Source organism: Salvelinus namaycush, chromosome 20, assembly GCF_016432855.1.
Source record: "Salvelinus namaycush isolate Seneca chromosome 20, SaNama_1.0, whole genome shotgun sequence".
In the NCBI taxonomy this organism is placed as follows: Eukaryota; Metazoa; Chordata; class Actinopteri; order Salmoniformes; family Salmonidae; genus Salvelinus; species Salvelinus namaycush.
Genome location: NC_052326.1, coordinates 14,605,307 through 14,629,460, shown reverse-complemented (window position 1 = coordinate 14,629,460; position 24,154 = coordinate 14,605,307). Strand labels below are relative to the sequence as shown.

The 24,154-nt window shown below is 41.8% G+C and overlaps 1 pseudogene; it reads right to left on the bottom strand.

Annotated features, from left to right (window-relative positions):
• Window positions 1–255: 255 nt before the first annotated feature.
• LOC120065599 overlaps window positions 256–24,154 on the bottom strand; it is a 45,730-nt pseudogene continuing 21,831 nt past the window's right edge.

Below are 24,154 nucleotides of genomic sequence, written 5' to 3'. Positions count from 1 at the left end.
ATAGTTAGAGTCAGAATAGGTCATTAACAATAAACTGGTCTTAAATACATCTAAAACCAAAAGCATTGCATTTGGTTCAAAACCTCAACTGGAGTTGTGCATACATGGGGTGACCATTGAACAAGTTGAAAAAGCTGAACTCCTATAAGTAACTATGGATGGTCAGTTATCATGGTCAAGTCATATTGACAAAGTTTTGTAAAGATGGAGGAGGGTATATCTGAGGATGGAGTGTATTGGGGCAGTGTTGTAGGATTAGTTAAAATACTCTTTGAAGAGGTAGGGTTGATGTTTTGGGAAGATGGGCAGGGACTCTGCGGTCCTAGCTTCAGAGGGAAGCTGGTTCCACCATTGGGGTGCCAGGACAGAGAATAGCTTGGACTGGGCTGAGCGGGAGCTGCCCTCCCGTTGGGGTTGGAGGGCAAGAGACTTTGGTGGCAGAACGGAGTGTTCGGGTTGGGGTGTAGGATTTGAGCATAGCCTGAAGGTAGGGAGGGGCAGTTCCTCTTGTTGTTCCGTAGGCAAGTATCACGGTCTTTTAGTGGATGGGAGCTTCGACTGGAGGCCAGTGGAATATGCGGAGGAGCAGGGGTGACATGGGAGAACTTGGGAATGTTGAACACCAGGCGGGCTGCAGCATTCTGGATATATTGCAGCGGTTTGATGGCAGAAGCGGGGAGCCCAGCCAACAGCGAGTTGCAGTAGTCCAGACGGGAGACGATAAGTGCCTGGATTAGGCGCTGCTTCCTGTGTGAGGTAAGGTCATACTCTACGGATGTTTTAGAGCATGAACTTGCAGGAGCGTGTCACTGCTTTGATGTTTGCAGAGAATTTTTTTTCACCTTTATTTAACCAGGTAGGCCAGTTGAGAACAAGTTCTCATTTACAACTGCGACCTGGCCAAGATAAAGCAAAGCAGTGTGACACAAACAACAACACAGAGTTACACATGGAATAAACAAACGTACAGTCCAATAACACAATAGAAAAGTATATATACAGTGTGTGCAAATTAAGAAAGATTAGGGAGGTAAGGCAATGAATAGGCCATAGTGGCAAAATAATTACAATTTAGCAATTAAACACTGGAGTGATAGATGTGCAGAAGATTAATGTGCAAGTAGAGATACTGGGGCAAAAAAATAAATAACAGTATGGGGATGAGGTAGTTGGGTGGGCTATTTACAGATGGGCTATGTACCGGTGCAATGATCTGTAAGCTGCTCTGACAACTGATGCTTAAAGTTAGTGAAGGAGATATGAGTCTCCAGCCTCAGTGATTTTTGCAATTCGTTCCAGTCACTGGCAGCAGAGAATTGGAAGGAAAGGCGGCCAAAAGAGGAATTGGCTTTGGCTGTGACCAGTGAAATATACCTGCAGGAGTGCTGGCTACGGGTGGGTGCTGCTATGGTGACCAGTGAGCTGAGATAAGGCGGGGCTTTACCTAGCAAAGACTTATAGATGACCTGGAGCCAGTGGGTTCGGTGACGAATATGAAGCGAGGACCAGCCAACGAGAGCATACAGGTCACAGTGGTGGGTAGTATATTGGGCTTTGGTGACAAAATGAATGGCACTGTGATAGACTGCATCCAATTTGCTGAGTAGAGTGTTGGAGGCTATTTTGTAAATGACATCGCCGAAGTCAAGGATCGGCAGGATAGTCAGTTTTACGAGGGTATTTTTGGTAGCATGAGTGAATGATGCTTTGTTGCGAAATAGGAAGCTGATTCTAGATAACATTTTGGATTGGAGATGCTTAATGTGAGTCTGGAAGGAGAGTTTACAGTCTAACCAGACACCTAGGTATTTGTAGTTGTCCACATATTCTAAGTCAGAACCGTCCAGAGTAGTGATGCTAGGCGGGCGGGCAGGTGCGGGCAGTGTTCGGTTGAAAAGCATGCATTTAGTTTTACTTGCATTTAAGAGCAGTTGGAGGCCACAGAAGGAGAGTTGTATGGCATTGAAGCTTGTCTGGAGGTTAGTTAACACAGTGTCCAAAGAAGGGCCAGAAATATACAGAAGGGTGTTGTCTGCGTAGAGGTGAATCAGAGAATCACCAGCAGCAAGAGCGACATCATTTATGTATACAGAGAAGAGAGTCAGCCCGAGATTGCACCCTGTGGCACCCCCATAGAGACTGCCAGAGGTCCGGACAACAGGCCCTCCGATTTGACACACTGAGCTCTGTCTGAGAAGTAGTTGGTGAACCAGGCGAGGCAGTCATTTGAGAAACCAAGGCTGTTGAGTCTGCCGATAAGAATGCAGCGATTGACAGAGTCAAAAGCCTTGTCCAGGTCAATGAATATGGCTGCACAGTATTGTCTTTTATCGATGGCGGTTATGATATCGTTTAGGACCCTGAGCGTGGCTGAGGTGCACCCATGACCAGCTCTGAAACCAGATTGCATAGCGGAGAAGGTACGGTGGGATTCTAAATGGTCGGTGATCTGTTTGTTAACTTGACTTTTGAAGACCTTAGACATGCAGGGTAGGATAGACATAGGGCTGTAACAGTTTGGGTCTAGAGTGTCTCCCCCTTTGAAGAGGGGGATGAACAAGGCAGCTTTCCAATCTTTGGGGATCTCAGATGATACGAAAGAGATGTTGAACTGGCTAGCAACAGGGGTTTCAACAATTGCGGCGGAAAATTTAGAAAGAGAGGGTCCAGATTGTCTAGCCCAGCTGATTTGTAGCGGTCCAGATTTTGCAGCTCTTTCAGAACATCATATCTGGATTTGGGTGAAGGAGAAATGGGGAGGCTTGGGCAAGTTGCTGCGGGAGGTGGAGAAGTGTTGACCGGGGTAGGGGTAGCCAGGTGGAAAGCATGGCCAGCCGTAGAAAAATGCTTATCGAAATTCTCAATTATCGTTGATTTATCGGTGGTGACAGTGTTTCCTAGCCTCAGTGCAGTGGGCAGCTGGGAGGAGGTGCTCTTATTCTCCATGGACTTTACAGTGTCCCAGAACTTTTTGGAGTTTGTGCTACAGGATGCACATTTCTATTTCAAAAAGCTAGCCTTTGCTTTCCTAACTGCCTGTGTGTATTGGTTCCTAACTTCCCTGAAAAGTTGCATATCGCGGGGGCTATTCGATGCTAATGCAATACGCCACAGGATGTTTTTGTGCTGGTCAAGGGCAGTCAGGTCTGGAGTGAACCAAGTGCTATATCTGTTCCTGGTTCAACATTTTTTTTGAATGTGGCATGCTTATTTAAGATGGTGAGGTAAGCACTTTAAAAAAATAACCAGGCATCCTCTACTGACGGAATGAGGTCAATATCCTTCCAGGATACCCGGGCCAGGTCGATTTAGAAAGGCCTGCTCTCTGAAGTGTTTTAGGGAGCGTTTGACAGTGATGAGGGGTGGTCATTTGACCGCATACCCATTACGGACGCAGGCAATGAGGCAGTGATCGCTGAGATCCTCGTTGAAGACAGCAGAGGTGTATTTAGATGGCCGGTTGGTCAGGATGATATCTATGAGGGTGCCTGTGTTTACAGATTTGGGTTATACCTGATAGGTTCCATGATAATTTGGGTGAGATTGAGGGCATCTAGCTTAGATTGTAGGGCGGCCGGGGTGTTAAGCATATCCCAGTTTAGGTCACCTAACAGTACGAGCTCTGAAAATAAATGAGGGGCAATTAATTCACATATGTTGTCCAGGGCACAGCTGGGGGATGAGAGGGGTCTGTAACAAGTGGCACCAGTGAGAGACTTGTTTCTGGAAAGGTGGATTTTTAAAAGTAGAAGCTCAAACTGTTTGGGCACAGACCTGGATAGCATGACAGAACTCTGCAGACTGTCTCTGCAGTAGATTGCAATTCCACCCCCTTTGACAGTTTTTGGTGGCCTTCCTATGCCAGGATTCAGACACGGCTAGGACATCAGGGTTTGCGGAGTGTGCTAAAGCAGTGAAAAAAACGAACTTAGGGAGGAGGCTTCTGATGTTAACATGCATGAAACCGAGGCTTTTACGGTTACAGAAGTCAACAAATGATAGCGCCTGGGGAGTAGGAGTGGAACTGAGGGCTACAGGGCCTGAGTTAACCTCTACATCACCAGAGGAACAGAGGAGGAGTAGGATAAGGGTACGGCTATAAGGCTATAAGAACTGGTCGTCTAGTGCGTTGGGGACAGAGAATAAAAGGAGCAGATTTCTGGGCGTGGTAGATTAGATTCAAGGCATAATGTACAGACAATGGTATGGTAGGATGTGAGTACAGTGGAGGTAAACCTATGCGTTGCGTGACGATGAAAGAGGTTTCGTCTCTGGAGGCATCAACTAACCTAGGTGAGGTCTCATCATGTGTGTGGGGTGGGACGAAAGAGCTATCTAAGGCATTTTGAGCGGGACTGAGGGCTCTACAGTGAAATAAAACAATAAAAACTAGCCAAGACAGCAGTAGACAAGGCATATTGATATTAGAGAGAAGCATAAAGCAATCACAGCTGTTGATCAGAAGAGATTAGACAACAATGGGTAAATGGCGATGAATAGGCAGAGTGGGTCAGTTAGGTACATACAGGACCTGAGTTCGATGCTGGGGCCGACAGGTAAACAAAGTGTGGTACCGTGTTGTTGAAACGGTCTAGGGTGCGTCAGCTGTGTAGCCGAGTGATCACAGGGTCAAAAGAGCAACAATAGGTGAGTCAGGATGCTGTTCGGTAGTCACTACTAGCTGGGCGAGCAGGGGACACAGTGTTCAGAAAAGCTAGCGGGCCAGGGCTAGTAGATGGTTCTGCGGCGATATCGTAACAGAATAGCTTGTTGAGACCACATCGGGCGATCACGTCGGCAGTCCAGTCGTGATGGATCGGCGGGGCTCCGTGTCGACAATAAAGGGTCCAGGCCAAATGGCAAAGGAGGTATTGTAGCCCTAGAATTAGCTGGTATTTGGGCCTAGCCCGAGGCTAGCTCAAGGCTAGCTGGTGCTTGCTTCGGGACAGAGGCGTTAGCTAACAGTAGCCACTCATTTGCAGCTAGCTAGCTATGATCTCGTGTGATGATCCTGAGTGGCAGGAATACGGTGATATGGTAGAGAGAAGCAGTCCGATATGCTCTGGGTTGATATCGCGCTGTGTAAGACTGCCAGGTGTTGTCCGAGCTAAGGCTGAATGATGCCGGGGGAAAACAAGGCGAGGACCGCGAGCCGTGGCTAACAAAGACTAGTAGCTAGTTAGCTGGCTAGCTCCTGATAGAAGTTCCAGTTATAAAGAATAAAAATAGCAGATCCGTACAACATTGGGTGAGACGGGTTGCAGGAAAGTATATTTAGTTCGGAAATAGAAAGTGAGATTAAGATATATACGAAAAAGACCGGCTATTTACAAGGGATAAGACACGGGATAAGACAAAGACAGATATACATGTCCTACTGCGCCGCCATCTTGGTTCATAAAAAAATAAAACACAAAAAAATAATGACAGGGTGTTGTCTAGGGTCACGCCAAGGTTCTTTGAAATCTGGGAGGGGGACCCCGTGGAGTTGTCAACAATGATGGAGAAGTCTTGGATTGGACAGGCCTTCCCCAGGAGGAAGAGCAGTTCTGTCTTGTTGAGGTTGAGCTTGAGGTGGTGGGCCGACATCCAAACGGAGATATCTGTCGCCACCTGGGTGTCAGAAGGGGGGGGGGGGGGGGAGAAGAAAAGTAGTTGATTGTCATCTGCATAGCAATGATAGGAGAGACCATATGAGGATATGACGGAGCCGAGTGACTTGGTGTATGGAGAGAAGAGGAGAGGGCCTAGAACTGAGCCCTTGGGGACACCAGTAGTGAGAGTACGTGGTGGTGCAGACACAGGTTTTCTGCCCATGATATCATTTCAAGTCTTTTTACATTGTGTTTTATGTGATTTATCTTGGTTTGGTAATATAATTTCTTCTATGTTTTGTTAAATCCAGACTCAGTAAATCTTATTTATGTAAATTGTGATTATGAAATATCAAAAACTTTCATCACATTCCCAGTGGGTCAGAAGTTTACATACACTCAATTAGTATTTGGTAGCATTGCCTTTAAATTGTTTCACTTGGGTGAAACGTTTCAGGTAGCCTTCCACAAAGCTTCCCACAATAAGTTGGGTGAATTTTGGCCCATTCCTCCTGACAGAGCTTGTGTAACTGAATCAGGTGTGTAGGCCTCCTTGCTCGCACACGCTTTTTCAGTTCTGCCCACAAATTCCCTATAGGATTGAGGTCAGGGTTTTGATTTGCACTTTTCACACGAAAGTACGTTCATCTCTAGGAGACAGAATGCGTCTCCTTCCTGAGTGGTATGACGGCTGCGTGGTCCCATGGTGTTTATACTTGCGTACTATTGTTTGTACAGATGAACGTGGTACCTTCAGGCGTTTGGAAATTGCTCCCAAGGATGAACCAGACTTGTGAAGGTCTACAATTTTTTTTCTGAGGTCTTGGCTGATTTCTTTTGATTTTCCCATGATGTCAAGCAAAGAGTTTGAAGGTAGGCCTTGAAATACATCCACAGGTACACCTTCAGTTGACTCAAATTATGTCAATTAGCCTATCAGAAGCTTCTAACGCCATGACATCATTTTCTGGAATTTTCCAAGCTGTTTAAAGGCACAGTCAACTTAGTGTGTGCAAACTTCTGACCCACTGGAATTGTGATACAGTGAATTATAAGTGAAATAATCTATCTGTAAACAATTGTTAGAAAAATTGCTTGTGTCATGCACAAGATGTCCTAACCGACTTGCCAAAACTATAGTTTGTTAACAAGAAATTTGTGGAGTGGTTGAAAAACAAGTTTTAATGACTCCAACCTAAGTGTATGTCAACTTCAACTGTATGTATTGATGATGTGTTTCTGTAGTTGTGGATGGATAAGATGGACAGATAAAACTTGCGTGAGATAAATTATCAATATGCGTCCTAATACCTAGAGAAATCTGACCTGCAATTTATAAACAAAGCTGCTGTAACGGTCATCGTTGCATGAAGAAGGATCGGACCAAAGCGCAGCGTGGTAAGTGTTCATGACTTTTATTTAACTGAACACTGGAACAAAATAACAAAGAGCGGGGCCTCCCGGGTGGCGCAGTGGTCTAGGGCACTGCATCGCAGTGCTAGCTGCGCCACCAGAGTCTCTGGGTTCGCGCCCAGGCTCTGTCGCAGCCGGCCGCGACCGGGAGGTCTGTGGGGCGACGCACAATTGGCCTAGCGTCGTCCGGGTCAGGGAGGGTTTGGCCGGTAGGGATATCCTTGTCTCATCGCGCTCCAGCGACTCCTGTGGCGGGCCGGGCGCAGTGCGCGCTAACCAAGGGGGCCAGGTGCACGGTGTTTCCTCCGACACATTGGTGCGGCTGGCTTCCGGGTTGGAGGCGCGCTGTGTTAAGAAGCAGTGCGGCTTGGCTTGGTTGGGTTGTGCTTCGGAGGACGCATGGCTTTCGACCTTCGTCTCTCCCGAGCCCGTACGGGAGTTGTAGCGATGAGACAAGATAGTAATTACTAGCGATTGGATACCACGAAAATTGGGGAGAAAAGGGGATAAAATTAAAAGAAAAAAATATTTAAAAAAAGAAAAAGAAAAAAGAAAATAACAAAGAGCATAAACAAAACCGAAACAATCCTGTCAGGTGCAGAAAACACTAAACAGAAAATAACTACCTACAATACACAGGTGGGAAAATGCTACCTAAGTATGGTTCCCAACCAGAGATAACGATAGACAGCTGTCCCTGATTGAGAACCACACAAAGAAATACAAAACATAGAAAAACAAAACAAAGAAATACAAAACATAGAAAAATGAACATAGAATGCCCACCCAAATCACACCCTGACCAAACCAAAATAGAGACATAACAAGCTCTCTAAGGTCAGGGCGTGACAGCTGCTGTGCTTATAATTAGTAAAACCTTATTTTTAAATCACTTTGAAGTGATCCAAATGGAAAATTCATTTATACATTTTGATATATATTAAACTGGATTTACTGAGTCTGTCTTTAAGTTTAGTCACAAAATGTCCCAATTTACAGTATGTCAACCAATCAGCTGAGCAGCCTGACTTTTTTTCAGCCCGTAGATTTTCTTGAGCTGGTAACTTAACCAGGTAAAACTCTGGACTGTATGGCGTGAGTCAGCTGTTGTAAAAAGGTTTAATAGGGGCTATGATGCGACCAGAGTTTTTCAAATAAACTCCTGGAAAAACTCCTGGCCTTGGGGAAGATGAAAACCTTGTCAAACTGCAGCAACCTTGTACTTGTTCATATTATTTATACTGTATTTTAAAGAAGAACTAGTGGGGTTTCCTATACACAGACACCAGTGGCGGTCGGTGCCATTTAAGATGAGGGAGGAAGATTTTATGAGCATGGCCTTATTTCTATTACAGCATATTGGATGACTGTCATTCATATTCCATTCACCCAGTTCAATGTAACATTGATAGGTTTAGGCTACTACATGATACTCTAATTATCCTTATATGCAACATGAGGTTGCTATAACCTAGCCTGTGAATGAAAGTTTGCAACGTAGGTGCACAGGTCGAGAGAATTTTGAGTAATCAAGATGACAGTGACACATTCAATACCACCTTGCACACTCTTGTCTGCATCTAGCTGATCTAGGGTGTAATCATTAGTCCAACAGTTGCAGATGAGAGTTTATTTTTGACAAATTCAGGTATGTTTATCCCCATTTCATTTTGTTTGCGTCCGTTTAAGAAACGTTTTTCAACGGAACCCCTGATCACACACATACTGTTACCTTTACTAGCAGCCACATAAAAACAGCATGATCACTTTGCTCATTGTATATATAATTCCTTCTTGCAATTATCTGTGTTCTCCTCCTCTCACATTTTCCCTTCACTTGTGGACAACACATCAGCTGTCTGTGGCCAGGTGAAAAAACCTTTCCAAGCCAAACCTACATCGTTGTCACTTCATAGTCAACTAGAACTACTCGAACTAACGCGTTACAGCTCGATCATACCGACAGCATCATTGCGCAAAATGGTATGTGGCATCATCTGGATATGTTTGCAACAAGAGTTGCACCACACAGAACGCCCTCTGCAATGCAATGCTGCAAGTAAAACACAGTATTCCATTGGAAATGAATCAACCTCTGGTGTACCAAAACACAATGTCGTTGTCGGTGTGATCGAGGCGTTAATAAATCCGCTACAATCATGCAGTACAGTGTATGGTTAGAAAGCAGTAGGCCCCGATGGCAATGAATTAATGAAACCAAAAGCTTACCTTGACTTGGAAGAGTTCCAGTGTTGGATAGCCATAGTCAGCTAGCTAACATAGCATGCCTCTCTGATTGAGCTGGGTGTTTGAGTAGGCTAAACTAGCTAGCTGCATTTGCTAGCTAAGTGAAAGTTTTAAAAAATACAACCAAATATCTCTCTCTCTCTTGCTTCTCCTTAATTTTGGAAGAAATTAATTTGTTCAAAACTGTTGTCTTTCAGTACTAAATTCATTCACTGATCATTGATTAGGTGGACAAGAGCTCTGATAGGTTGGAGGATGTCCTCCGGAAGTTATCCTTATTACTGTATAAGTCTATGAAAGGGGGTGAGAACCATGAGGACAGAAGCTAGCTAGCAACACCATGTTGCCACCCTACAGAGTGCTGCTGAGGCTACTGTAGACCTTTATTGCAAAACAGTGTGTTTTAATCAATTATTTGGTTACATGTGAATATATTTTGTATAATTTTTATATTTTCCTCAATCTAATATTTATATATTTCTTAATTCCATTATTTAACTTTTAGCTGTGTGTGTATTGTTGTAAATTGTTAGATTCCACTGCACTGTTGGAGCTACTGTAGGAACACAAGCATTTCGCTACACCCGCAATAACATCTGATAAATATGTGTATGTGACCAATACAATTTGATTTTGATTTGAGTATAGTTTTATCTAAAAATAAAAACTTTTTTAAATGTTTCACACATTTTTATGAAGTTCAGTGAGGAGGATGGTCCTTCACTTCCTCCTCTGAGGAACCTCCACTGAAAGACACAGAAAAAGCAACATGATTGTACAATAAAACTCCCAGGGCTGAGCTTGCTTTATGAAGGCGTGCATCGTGTAGTCCCGCCCTATGCAACTGTAGGCCTAATTAAAAATTAACGCACAGTCTATGTAAGCTATTGTGTTTGTTTAATTCCAGTTACTAATTTTGAATTTGAAAAAGTCTAGTTAGCGTAATCAGCCCAAGTTTTAATATAAACCAAGTTTGATCCCATTCACATTTTATGACAAACAAATGGGCTATATATACACAAGGTTACCGAATAATTTACCATTGCCAGAGGGACAGGGTGCGTACTATAGTAGGTTAGACTATGCAGCTGCTGTTGTTAGTAGCCTAGAGTTGATCAGACTGAAAAATAGTCTCGTTTCCATGCAATATAGCATGTCAGATCACTAATGTTTAGGTGTAAAGGCTGCTACATTTTGTATGATCTTTTATAAGTTACTTTATGCCCAACCTTTAGCACTTTGACATTCCTTGTTATTGCCACAATGTTATGGTCACTACATCAAATGGGAAATTATATTGCTGTGGAGCAAAGCTTTGCAGTATTAGTGAAGATATGATCAATAAGTGGATGTCACAGATCCAACACTATTGATATGCACTCTAGTTGTTTGAGTGAGAACCTGGGTCATATTGCAGGCATTAGTCACAGTTAGAAAGATTCCTCTTGAGAGGACAGCTAGTTGCTAACCAGTCAATGTTCAGGTCAACCAGAAAATAGACCTCTCTGTTAACATCACACACATTATCAAGCATTGCACACATATTATCCAAATACTGACTGTTACGACTTGGTGGCCTAAAAGAAGAGGCTTTGGATGAGGCAGGTGAACTTGCAACCACAACACTTCAACAACATTTGACATGAGATCCTCTCTAAGCTTTACAGGAATATGGCACTGAACACATACAGCAACACCTCCCCCATAGACATTCATGTATTTTCTGTAGATGTTTTATCCTTATATTGCTACTGCTGTATAATCAAAGGAATTATCTAAGTGAGTTCCAGAGATGGCCAGTGTGTGAATGTTATCCGATGTTAGCAAGCTATTGATTTCATGAACCTTATTTTGAAGGCTACACACAGTATATTAATATGGGCTATTTTTGGCCCTTTCCTGGGTAGCTCATCGGAGATAGCAATATTATGGAGAAAATAAACAAAAACATTGTTTGGCTAATAGTCAGTCAACCAGGCACTTGTCAGTGCTAGTTGGTGTATGTATGTGTGTGTGTGTGTGTGATGTTGGGCTGAAACTATGGACCCAGAAGCTTGGCTCTCTCACTCCTCCCAGGCTTTTGGGAGAGAGGGTGGACAATGAGCTTTTCGTAGCAGATGTAAGCAATGTCCCCATACTCTCTGGCAGCTTTCATAGCTGGGATAGGTCCTTTCTGCCTTTGGCGCACAGCTTCAGAGAAGTCCTCATTGATGTTGCCCATTGGGCACAGACGTCAATTCAACATCTATTCTGCGTTGGTTCAAAGTAATTTCATTGAAATGATGTGGAGACAACGTTTATTCAACCAGTGTGTGCCCAGTGGGTGGTTCCTCTCAAGTTCTTGGCTCTCTCCAAAACAGAACCTTAGGAACTTGACCACTATAGGCCTGGGTCTGTCACCTGGGCTGGTTACAGGTTTTATAGACCTTTGGCTCCACCTCAATCTTCATATGATCCATCTGCAGTTTTTTGGTAATAATTTCTTACTTTCTCCGTCTGGGTCTCATATGGAGACTCAAGGATGTCATCCACAACAGTGTTATTCTTCCTTGATTGTCCCTCTAGATATACTGTTTTCCCAGTCTTACAGTTTGTCATCCACCTCTCCCCGGAGAAATGCAAACTGTTCTTAATGTCTTAGACCTCTTTGGTCAGATCATCCTGTCACGGATCCCCCCGGTACTGCTGCTAATTCTGTTCACCAGTCTATGTCACCGGCTTTCTAGGCTTCACTGAACGGGTTCATTATCATCAACCCCGGACTGTCTTGTCTGATTACACACACCTGGTTCCCATTTCCCCTGATTAGTATGTTATACATGTGCCCTCTGTTGCCTCTGTCGGTTATTGTTCCCATGTCCGTTGGTTGTGTGAGTACTTGTGTTGGTGCAGCTGTTACGCTGAGTGCTATATATATATTGTGTATTACGGGTATCGCTCTGTGTCGTTCAACGAGGTTGACCCTCACTCTTTTGTTTGGGTACAGCCCAGTGTTTTTGTACACATGTTTGTTTTGGGTGTATTAAAAAACCCTATTGTGTATTCCTGCGCCTGTCTCCAACTCCATTATACCAGCGTGACACGTCCTTTCTTTTCTTTGTTGAGCACCAGTATTTGGAAAGCTCTTGAAGCTATTTGACTGTTTCTGTAACGATGGCTTGCAGACCTATTTTTATTGATTTAACCCTTGTGTGGTGTTTTTGTTATTCACCCACTGTTCACGAGTCTGATGGACCCAAAACATTGAGTTTTTAAAACAATACAGCCATAACAATTTATGTAAAAATACTTAATTCTTAGATGTTGAGTTATATCAATTACAAGCGCTATAGACAGCATATATGGTTAATATTTGCCATTTACCTCTGCTAGATCACATTTATCAATTAAAGCACTTTAAAAAAAAATGTGATGAGTAAACAAAAATCAATTATATTCAAGACATGCCTGGAATAAATCCTGTTTATCTTGAACAAATATGAATGAAACAAGGTTTTCATCACTTGATGTTTATTGTGTTGAACTGAACAAATTGGAAGGACATTTTACATACGGTATTTTTTTGGAAATGATAAATGAGCCCCATTGAACACAAATTAAGGCCTGTCTACACACCACATGTGGGACAGAGTTTACTGTGTGTGTTGCAAATGTATTTCTTGCACATGATGCATGTGTAGTGTCTTCCTGTCCCTTTTTGGGTCCATACACATTGCAGCGCTTCTTGTTGCTACCGGCTAAAATTTATAATGAAGAAAACAGCAATTTTACTAACATCTCACATATGTGACTCACCCCCTGGATTCTGTCTTGTAGCAAAATTTGAAATTGTGTTTTTTACATTCGATAAATGTAATGAGACTCAGAGCTACAAAATGGTATATCATGCACTGCATATTTGAGGAACAATGGGAAAGTAATTCTGCTTTGATTAACTTGTAAACTGACTTTTGAGAAAATGGCCTTTGAATGTTTTGTTATCTAGTGAAGAGCTCTTTGTCTGCACCCATTCAGCATTGTTCACACCCTCTTAAGCTTCAGCCCCACCCATCTCGTTTTGCTCTCGGAGCGTTCAGAGTGCACACTTGACGCTCTGGTTGATGATTTGTTCACCTATAGATAACATTGAAACAGCCTAACCAGCTTTGCTGGCAATAATTTCATAATGATTTTATGCAGATGTTTACTGACACCGGCCATATTCAATGGGTGTTGTACACTTTAGCTTAAGATATGTAGCTAGGTAAACAATGAACCTAGCTAGGTAAACAACGTGTACTATCACACATGTAACGTTAGCTAACGAGCCAGCCAGCTAATCCTAGCTAGTTAGACAACAATGAACATAGTGGCTTGCGAAAGTATTCACCCCCTTGGCATTTTCACTATTTTGTTGCCTTACAACCTGAAATTAAAATAGATTTTTGGGGGTTTGTATCATTTGATTTACACAACATGCCTACCACTTTGAAGATGCAAAATATTTTTTATTGTGACACAATCAAGAAATTATACAAAAAAACGGAAAACTTGCATAACTATTCAACCCCCCAAAATCAATACTTTGAAGCGTCACTTTTTGCAGCAATTACAGCTGCAAGTCTCTTGGGGTATATCTCTAAGCTTGGCACATCTAGCCACTGGGATTTTTGCCCATTCTACAAGGCAAAACTGCTCCAGCTCCTTCAAGTTGGATGGTTTCCACTGGTGTACAGCAATCTTTAAGTCATACCACATATTCTCAATTGGATTGAGGTCTAGGCTTTAACCAGGCCATTCCAAGACATTTAAATGTTTCCCCTTAAACCACTCGAGTGTTGCTTTAGCAGTATGCTTAGGGTCATTGTCCTGCTGGAAGGTGAACCTCCGTCCCAGTCTCAAATCTCTGGAAGACAAACAGGTTTCCCTCAAGAATTTCCCTGCATTTAGCGCCCTCCAGCATTCCTTCAATTCTGACCAGTTTCCCAGTCCCTGCCAATGGAAAAACATCCACACAGCATGATGCTGCCACCACCATGCTTCACTGTAGGGATGGTGTTCTCGGGTGATGAGCGGTGTTGAGTTTGTGCCAGACATAGCATTTTCCTTGATGGCCAAAAAGCTACATTTTAGTCACATCTGACCAGAGTACCATCTTCCATATGTTTGGGTAGTCTCCCACATGCCTTTTGGAGAACACCAAATGTGTTTGCTTATTTGTTTTCTTTAAGCAATGGCTTTCTCTGGCCACTCTTCTGTAAAGCCCAGCTCTGTGGAGTGTACGGCTTACTCCAATCTCCGCTGTGGAACTTTGCAGCTCCTTCAGGCTTATCTTTGGTATCTTTGTTACCTCTCTGATTAATGCCCTCCTTGCCTGGTCCATGAGTTTTGATGGGCTGCCCTCTCTTGGCAGGTTTGTTGTGGTGTCATGTTCTTTCCATTTTTAATAATGGATTTAATGGTGCTCCGTGGGATGTTCAAAGTTTCAGATATCTTTTGATAACCCAACCCTGATCTGTACTTCTCCACAACTTTGTCCCTGACCTGTTTGGAGAGCTCCTTGGTCTTCATAGTGCTGCTTGCTTGGTGGTGTTGCAGACACTTTGGCCTTTCAGAACAGGTGTGTATATATACTGAGATCATGTGACAGATCATGTGACACTTAGATTGCACACAGGTGGACTTTATTTAACTAATTATGTGACTTCTGAAGGTAATTGGTTGCACCAGATCTTATTTAGGGGTTTCATAGCAAAGGGGGTGAACACATATGCAACCACCACTTTTCCGTTTTTTATTTGTTGGAAATTTTTTAAATAAGTAATTTTTTTCATTTCACTTAACCAATTTGGACTATTTTGTGTATAATAAAAATCTATTTAAATTACAGGTTGTAATGCAACAAAATAGGTAAAACACCAAGGTGGATGAATACTTTTGCAAAGCACTGTAGTGCCAAATCATGTCGTTACTACCCTGCATGAATACACTGGGAGCTAACCAACCAGGTTCAATGTTAGCTAGCTAACATTAGACTCTAACTAGAAAAGCAAACGGCTCTGGGATAAGAATAATAACGTCCGCTAGGGAGCCAGCCAGCTAAAGTTAGCTTGCTAGTTAACAGTACACTTTAGCTTGAAATGAAACCACTTAGTGAAAATTAGAAACGTGTAATATTTGAAAATGTAGTTAGCTAATGCTAGACTATCTTACCTGTATACATCATCATGCACGATGGACGCTTCTCCCTGTCACGAATGCCATGCCACGATTGCCCTTAGTTTGAAGATGTAATCCGGAGACAGGTGTTTTCTCCATCTCTTTAGCTATCATACTCTAATTCCACTAATTTCAAAACTTGATCCTCCAGAAAGTGGAGACCAATACTTATGCAGCTCTGCTACACAATGCATTTTTAAAAAGCAACGTTCGACAGGATTACCAACACAGACTGACTATCTCAAATAGACAAAAGCCTTCTGCAGCAGACCAATCCAAACTCCTCTCTCGGCATGTCCAGCCCACTCATTATCTCAGCCAATCATGGCTAGTGGGAAGGTTGCTGACTTTTTCTGTGGCTTAACCAACAAGGCTCATAATTTAACAATTGTATTCATATTTACAGATGGCATACACATTTGTTATTAAGGCACATGAAAGTTCACATGTTCCAGAAGGCATTTCTGCCCAAAAACACATTTTGATATTTAAAATAATAGGTTCAAATGGCTCTCCTGTGAAGTTGTGACTTACACCTAGCTTCCTGAAACAGGTCACATATATAGTTACAGCAGGCCAAGGTAGGAGAGTCAGACAAACACACATGCAACAACATCACTCACACTTACTTCCGGTATTGGAGTTGTTGGTTCTGTGGGTCGGGCGGATGGGGCACCAGCATCCTCCTCCTGAATCCTCCTCACGATGGCTGCAGAAGCTGGGGTCCTTGGGATATGTTGTCTCCTCTGGATTTGAAGTCTTACCAATGCTTTGCCCAGCTCCTCAAGAAAGAGTCGTCTTCTCTGGAGCTTCCCTCTGTTCCAATCTGGGTTTAACGCCATCCAGATGACAAACGCGTTGTACGCCGAGATGTCCAAAATGTAGAAGAATATCACAAGTGGCCAGCGTAGGGTAGCTGTAGCCAGTTACCAGCTTGTCTAAATTATCCACCCCTCCTTTTGTGGCATTGTAATCCATTATGATTTCTGTTTTTTTACGTTCCTGGCCACACATTCTCCCATCCCTATGGAGCGTACTCATGAGTACCACATTTTTGCCTTTGGCACGTAGGACAGTAGGGACGTGTCGGCCGTGAACACAAAATTGATAGGCCTGTTCTGTGTATTCAACAGCTTAGGTGGAAAGTCTGGCTTGTTTTTTCATACTGTTCCTACCATTCCTACCAACATACAACATATCACACTAACCAAAGAACACCACATGTAAACACATCACAACATTGTTCTCTGTCATCCTACTTTGACTTTCCTTTCGTTGTATATCCTGTTTGGGATAGGGGGCAGCATTTTCACGTTTGGATGAAAAGCGCGCCCAGAGTAAACTGCCTGCTACTCAGTCCCAGTTGCTAATATATGCATATTATTAGTAGATTTGGATAGAAAACACTCTGAAGTTTCTAAAACAACTCTTGGCCTATCGAATACACAGTGTCTATGGGGTCATATTGCACTTCCTAAAGCTTCCACTAGATGTCAACAGTCTTTAGAACCTTGTTTGAGGCTTCTACTGTGAAGTGGGGGCGAATGAGAGGGGAATGAGTCAGAGGTCTGCCAGAGAGCCACGAGCTGACCATGCGCGTTCACGTGAGAGTTAGCTTGAGTTCCATTGCATTTCTGAAGACAAAGGAATTCTCCAGTTGGCACATTATTGAAGATTTATGTTCAAAACATCCTAAAGATTGATTCTATACTTCGTTTGACATGTTTCTACGGACTGTAACGGAACTTTTTGACTTTTCGTCTGCTCCTAGTGATCGCGCGTCGTGAGTTTGTATTGTGTACTGAACGCTCGAATAAAAAGGAGGTATTTGGACATAAAGATGAACTTTATCGAACAAATCAAACATTTATTGTGGAACTGGGATTCCTGGGAGTGCATTCTGATGAAGATCATCAAAGTTAAGTGAATATTTATAATGCTATTTCTGACTTCTGTTGACTCCAACATGACGGATATCTGTTTGGCTTGATTTGTTGTCTGAGCGCCGTACTCAGATTATTGCATGGTTTGCTTTTTCCGTAAAGTTTTTTTGAAATCTGACACAGCGGTTGCATTAAGGAGAAGTATATCTTTAATTCTGTGAATAACAGTTGTATCTTTTATCAATGTTTATTATGAGTATTTCTGTAAATTGATGTGGCTCTCTGCAAAATCACCAGATGTTTTGGAAGCAAAACATTACTGAACGTAACGCGCCAATGTAAACTGAGATTTTTGGATATCAATATGCACTGTATCGAACAAAACATACATGTATTGTGTAACATGAAGTCCTATGAGTGTAATATGATGAAGATCATCAAAGGTTAGTGATTCATTTTATCTATATTTCTGCTTTTTGTGACACCTCTCTTTTGCTGGAAAAATGGCTGTGTGTTTTTTGTGACTAGTTTCTGACCTAACATAATCATATGTTGTGCTTTCGCTGTAAAGCCTTTTTGAAATCGGACACGATGGGTAGATTAAGATGAAGTTTATCTTTCATTTGGTGTATTGCACTTGTTAATGTATGAAAGTTACATATTTCGAAAAAACATTTTTGAATTTCGCGTGCTGCCTTTTCAGCGGAATGTTGTCGAGGGGTGCTGCTAGCGGAACCCCTAGCCATAAGAAGATATCCCAATTTCATCCAAACAAAAAATCTAAATACAAATGTTGAATATATGGGAGGGCTGCAACGAAATTTCAAGAACAAAAAATAAATAGATAATTCATATTATGAATAATGATAAAGTTGGAGCCATGATGAAAATTGACAGCAATTTCATTATCTGTATAAAATTACATGATTGGTGTAATGATTTTGTATCAATAATTTTGTATCAATACACATGATTAGTATTAATTAAATATTATAAATAACATATATTTTCCCCTGTTTTTGTTCACTCCAACTAACTTGGCCCATATTGTTTCATAATCCTTTAACTTTGCATTTAAATTTGCAATAGTATTCTCACATTTGAAAGTGTTCATTGACAGTTTGAGACATTCTGCAAATGAGGGTGATTGTTCCTCTTTCCAATTCCTTAAAATGACCCTTTTAGCAAGGAGAGTTAGTGACCTGAGCATGGAAGCCTTTGGTGTATTTTCTGGGAGGTTAATTCCCAGCAAGATAAAGGCTGCATTTGTGTGTATTCCATTTTCTATTGCTCCTTGAAATAGAGTGTTACGCCCTGACCATATTAAGCTGTTTTTTCTCTGTGTTGGTTGGGGCGTGATAGTGACTTGGGTGGGTCAGCTAGGTGTTTTTGTATTTCTATGGTGGCCTGATATGGTTCCCAATCAGAGGCAGCTGTTTATCGTTGTCTCTGATTAGGGATCATATTTAGGTAGCCATTTCCTCATTTGTGTTTGTGGGATCTTGTCTATGTTTAGTTGCCTGTCAGCACTAGTTGTATAGCTTCATGTTTCATTTGGTTGGTTGGTTGTTTGTTGTTTTTGTTCAGTGAGTTTCAGTTTATTAAAATTATGTGGAACTCTAAGCACGCTGCGACTTGGTCTACTCTTTTCAACGATCGTGACATAGAGAGAATATAATTTTCCAATATGTTTCCAACTTAGGGAACTTGACCAACATATGCACAAGCCCAGCATCATCTGATTTACATCTCCAACATTTGCTATTGGTTGTCATTTTTGCCTTCTACATTTTAGAGGGAGTCCAGTAAGTTATATTCATTATATAATACTGAACAATTTGTGTTTTAGACTCTCTGCACATTTTAAAACAGTTTTCCCACACCATTACATTTCTGGTATATATATACACCCTAGGTGCCAGGTGTTTTTTGGAATTCATATCCTTTATGAAACTTTCCTATTTGTTAAAATCATGTTTAAATGTAATTGTTCTATCTGCTGACTTGACTGCCTGTAAAATCTGAATTATTCTCAAATGGTTGGTAAACCTGGTCTTATCCTGTAGCTCATTCAGTTCCATAATTTTACCATCTTTACACAAATCAGAAACTGTTGAGAAAATCTGGCTAGTTTGATAGCTAGCAGCTAGGCTAGCTGCTTTGCCAAGCAGCAGCTCTTCAGGCTCTTCAGACTGGAAAAGTGCTTGGAGGAATTATACTGGCTGAAGGCAGTATCTACTGGCCCCAATGAACTCTGGCCCCAATGAACGGTGTTTGAATATACACTGACAGACGAATGTGTTTGACTGAGGGCTTTGAAGGTGTGTCTCACTGCAAAGGTCATGCGCGGTGTATCTGTGACTCAATCCATCAATATCTCCACCACTCCTGTAGAGCAGCTGAGGCAGTGATGGATAAAGTGATGTGGTGGATATGGAGCTGTACAAGGCAGCAGAGCGTCAGGGAACCATTGACTGTAAGGCCTGGCCTGAGTTACAGAGTGACTCATTGAGACCAAAAGTAATTCTGAGACAGAGGTAAGATGAGGATAACGGTCTTGCTCTAGTCTAAAAGCATACTGGTGGGTGTAAACGCATAAATCTTCCTCTAGTATCCTCTCCTTTCCATTAGAACAATATACAGTAGCTCCCTCAGGGACTGTGTGCTGTGGTTCAGATGGGTGTGAGTGGGTGTGACTGTCTGGGAGTGGCCTATCACGTCTGTTTGAAGACTCTTTGGCACCCTGGCTTGGGAGACCCGTGGGATGTAATCTATTTCACTCAGTAGCATCCCACCTCAATGAGATTTGGATTAGCCAGTCAATAAAGGTTCACTGATATTATATTATGTAACTTACTTATCATATAGCCCATCTGATTGACACTACACAACAACTATAGATTGAAAATACACCCCATTCTGCCATTTTCCAATGAAATGTGAAAAAGTGAAAGACCAGTTTACTAAAGATTCAATTTCCTATATACAGTATACTACACTACTGTCTTATTTTTCTCTGTGTGTGTTTGTGCGAGTGTGCAGGGATTTTGTTGCCTCTGAATCTGTCTATCTGAATAATACAGTATTTCAGGGGAATGTGTTTATGCACTTGGTGAAATTGGATTTGGACTGTTATTTGATACACAGTCTCCAATACCATTTGCCCACACATTGATTCAACTCATGGATGTATTGAATGTATATTGAAAGTGTGGAATATGGGCTATATTACGAGGTCCTCATAGTGGAGGTAGTATCTGCACCTTATACAACATTGGTTTATTCATAATTGATATGGGTTGACAGTTGAATAGAATCATATTCAGATATAGCATGTTTTCTAGTACACAGATGTTACATCATACCAAGTGTTGTTTCTCAGCCTCTGAGGCAAGCTCCATTAGAACAAACTCCATTGACGGTCAATGCAAACCTGTGTCATAATTACAGCTGTATGATAGTGCCAATCACTATCACTGCCAGCGTGTGTATATGGAGAGAATCCCTTCCTTTTTCCCCCACCGCTGAGTGTGTTGAAAGTGAGGACTCAGAGAAGTGAGGTTGGATGCCAAAACACACATGGATCCAGGAGTATGTGATGAGGATAAAGTGCTGATCCAGCTTCTCCTCTCTACAGCTCCTGTTACACGTATGCTGGGCCAGCCAGTCTCCTGAGAAACCTACCATGTCAGTAATCACCTCTCCATGCTGAAATATTCATGCCCTGCCTTGAAGTTAGAGAAGCTGAAAATTCCAGTTTTCAACACAGCTTCATTAAAAGAGCTGGTGACAAAGAGAGAGGGATGGTGCGAGAGATAGAGAAGGGGAAGGGGGGAGAGAGAGAGAGAGATAGAGACACTGCGCCGGAGGCGTACAGTACATTATCCCTTTTCTCCTTTTCTCTCTTTAATTAACAGGAGAAAAGGATGCCGTTCCTGAGGTCAGTTCCTCTCCCCTCCACCTCTTATCCACCCCCCACCCACCCCGGGTTGTGGAGGATCTCAAAGACCCATGGGAGTGGAGGCTTTTAATTGCAACTTCCATAGCATCCTGTATAGAAACCTGGTTGTTACACTTTACAGTTCCACCAATAACGGAGCAGAAATGCCAGCAAATAGGCAGTGAAAAGACAGTGCTCGTGACTGAGTAATAGGGATAGATTAACAAAGAGTGTGATTAGAAGTTGGGTCAGAGGAATGTTAAGGGTGCCAGATGTAGAATACAGATTAGATTGCTAAAATGTTATTCATCGCTATTTATGCCTAAAGCACAGTATTTCAAATCATACAAAGCTGAAGAATTTCCCCAAATCTTATATTCATACAAAGATACTGGTAATACAACTTAAACATATGGAGTACAATATTACAATTATTTATAGTGGGCTCCATTTGTGCTTAAGTTCTTCTAATAAAGAATAGAATGACAATCTGATTCTAGGAGGGTGAAATGAGAACGCCGCAGCAGGGCATGGCGGCTGCTTTACAGGCTCCTGACCAATTGTGCTATTTACATTTTTTTGCGCTGATCTTAACTTTTTTTGTACATAATGATTCTGCCATCGTTTCCTATGAGCCGAAAATAGATTCTGGACATCAGAACAGCTATCAATAACATCAATTTGGATGAAGACTTCTACTTCAATGAGTCGGGGGTGAAAGACAATAATAATGGGATGGAAATCCTTTTGAGTTACATATCCTTAGGAAAAGCTTATATTAGTATAAGAAGGTCATTGGTTGAAGTTTATGTCTTTATCTCTTTGTTAAATTAATATCTGGGGTATTCGTGATTTACTCCAGCGTAAGGCTATTTTTCTGTGTTACAAACAGTTTAATGCAGACTTTTACTTTCTACAAGAGACGCATGCTTGTTCTTCCCATCTAGCTTTTTGGAAAAATCTATGGGGTAACGATATCTGGTAATCATATGGCAACAACCTCTCTGCAGGTGTAGCAGTTTTAAGAGGTGCAGTTTTAAGAGGTGCAGTTTTAAGAGGTGCAGTTTTAAGAGGTGCAGTTTCAAGAGGTGCAATTTCAAGAGGTGCAGTTTTAAGAGGTGCATTTAAAGGGAACGTCATCAGTAGTGGCCATTGGTTTAATTTTAACAGTGAATTTTACTTTTTCCAGATTTTGTTATGTTACAGCCTTATTCTAAAATGAATGAAATAAAAATAAAATCCTCAACAATCTACACACATCCTCCCATAATGATGATGCAAAAACAGGTTTTTAGAAATGTTTGCAAATGTATTAAAAATAAAAAAACAGAAATACCCTATTTACATACAGTACCAGCCAAAAGTTTGGACACACCTATAGTACTCATTCAAGGGTTTTTCTTTATTTTTAAAATGTTCCACATTGTAGAATAATAGTGAAGACATCAAAACTATGAAATAACACATGGAATCATGCACTAACCAAAAAAGTGTAAAACGAATCGAAATATATTTTATATTTATATTCTTCAAATTAGCCACCCTTTGCCTTGATCACAGCTTTGCACACTCTTGGTATTCTCTGAACCAGCTTCATAAGCTAATCACCTGGAATGCATTTCAATTAACAGGTGTGCCTTGTTAAAAGTTCATTTGTGGAATTTCTTTCCTGAGCCAATCAGTTGTGTCGTGACAAGGTAGGGGTGGAATACAGAAGATAGCCCTATTTGGTAAAAGACCAAGTCCATATTATGGCAAGAACAGCTCAAATAAGCAAAGAGAAACAATAGTCCATCATTACATTAAGACCAATCAATTTCCAACATTTCAAGAAATTTGAAATGTGCAGTCGCAAAAACCATCAAGTGCTATGATGAAACTGGCTCTCATGATGACCACCACAGGAAAGGAAGACCCAGAGTTACCTCTGCTGCAGAGGATACATTCATTAGAGTTACCAGCCTCAGAAATTGCAGCCCAAAATATGCTTCACAGAGTTCAAGGAACAGACACATATCAACATCATCTGTTCAGAGGAGACTTCGTGAATCAAGCCTTCATGGTCAAATTGCTGCAAAGAAACCGCTACTAAAGGACACCAATGAGAAGAAGAGATTTGCTTTGGCCAAGAAACACGAGGAATGGACATTAGACCAGGTGGAAATCTGTCCTTTGGTCTGATGTTTCCAAATTTGAGATTTTTGGTTCCAACCGCCGTGTCTTTGTCAGACGCAGAGTAGGTGAACGGAAAAGAGTAGGTGATCATCTCATCGTGTTTGCGCTTAGTGGAACTATCATTTGTTTTTCAACAGGTCAATGACCCAAAACACACCTTCAGGCTGTGTAAGGGCTATTTTACCAAGAAGTAGCGTGAATGAGTGCTGCATCAGATTACCTGGCCTCCACAATCACCTGAGCTCAACTCAATTGAGATGGTTCGGGATGAGTTGGACCGCAGAGTGAAGGAAAAGCAGCCAACAAGTGCTCAGCATATAGTCGTGGCCAAAAGTTTTGAGATTGACACAAATAATTTTCACAAAGTCTGCTGCCTCAGTTTGTATGATGAAAATTTGCATATGCTCCAGAATGTTATGAAGAGTGATCAGATGAATTGCAATTAATTGCAAAGTCCCTCTTTGCCATGCAAATGAACAAAATACTAAAAAAAACATTTCCACTGCATTTCAGCCCTGCCACAAAAGGACCAGCTGACATCATGTCAGTGATTCTCTCGTTAACACAGGTGTGAGTGTTGACAAGGACAAGATTAGAGATCACTCTGTCATGCTGATTGAGTTTGAATAACAGACTGGAAGCTTCAAAAGGAGGGTGGTGCTTGGAATCAATGTTCTTCCTCTGTCAACCATGGTTACCTTCAA